Source organism: Eucalyptus grandis, chromosome 3, assembly GCF_016545825.1.
Source record: "Eucalyptus grandis isolate ANBG69807.140 chromosome 3, ASM1654582v1, whole genome shotgun sequence".
NCBI lineage: Eukaryota > Viridiplantae > Streptophyta > Magnoliopsida > Myrtales > Myrtaceae > Eucalyptus > Eucalyptus grandis.
Window position 1 is genome coordinate 30536105 of NC_052614.1, and position 1334 is coordinate 30537438.

Genomic DNA, 1334 nt, shown 5'->3' on the forward strand with positions numbered 1-1334 from the left:
ATGTAATTTAACTTATTAAAGGAAGAGATTAACTGAAGTTCTTACTCAAACATTTGATACCAATGCTCGCCGTTGGATGGTGTCGCACCAGGATTGTGCTGAGTGTCCAGAATCGCGTGACCGATCAGACTGACTCTTCCGTGTAGTTCGAGTTTTGTGGTATGATTGGTTTCCACTAAATGAATTTCGAAGAACTTATGTTAGAAAGTGTTGCTACAAAGAGCATTAGCAAATGGCAAACACCATCGGCTCGGGATCAATCACAGAACTTGTCGACAGCGTTCAACCGTGCCTGAACTCATCACACAGACTAATTCGTCAAGAAAAGTTTCCACCCTATTGGAAGAATAATTGAATGCTTTGAGAGTATGAATGATCTCTTAAAGCACGTGACAACAATTGCCCTAAGTCACCCACCCTCTGGTGATTGGGTTGGTGGAATCGCACGTTGGTCACACGTAAGGCTGGGGTTCGATTTCCCAATTCATAATGATGCATGACTAAAGCGGCGAGCCGTGGGAGGAGGGTCTCTGCGCTAGCACTCCGGTGGTTTATGCGTAGCTACTGTCGACGGTTCCACGGTCATAAATTAAAAAAAAAAAAAAAAACTGCCATAAGTCCAGTCATTTACCTTTTTGTCCTTCTAAGGTGCCGCCTCTCTCTCTCTCTCTCTCGTTCATCACCCTCAGTTTCTCTCTCTCTCGCGTTCGGCGCCGCCTTTCCGCTCCGAGGTACTCTCTGTCCATGTGGGTTTCGTTCTCGTTTTCGATTCCTTCTTACAATGTCTCGAATTCGGTACTGCCGCGATTCTCTTGGGCCATACGTAGGAGGGCGACGGATGCCGTATCGACTGTCAAGTCCTGATTTTTAAACCACAGAATCATCTATTGGCATCGAGATTGAGTGAAGTGGAAGACGGTGAGCTTGGTATCATCGAATTGTATATCGATAATGGGAATTGGGTTTTGGTGTGCTAGATGTAGGAGCTTTTCCCAGGGTCATATCTGCTGGTTTGGTCATTAGTAAGTCAGGACTTCTCACCTTCTTCAGCAGCTTATTTTGCATGGAATTGGGGGTGTTGTTTTTCCTGATGTTTAGACGTGGACGAAGGTGGTGAAATCACTCGCACTCTGCATGCTTGATGAAATACCCAATTCAAGCCAACACTTCTGGTGTTTAAACGGTTTTTTTGTATAAATATTTTCTGGATAGGAGTGTTACATTTTTGTTAAGCCTCGGCCCAAGAAGTAACTCTGAATGTTTGATGAAATGCCTCGTTGGTGTAAATATTTAGTTCCAGCCAACACTTGAGGCGTTTAAACTTTTTTGTTTTG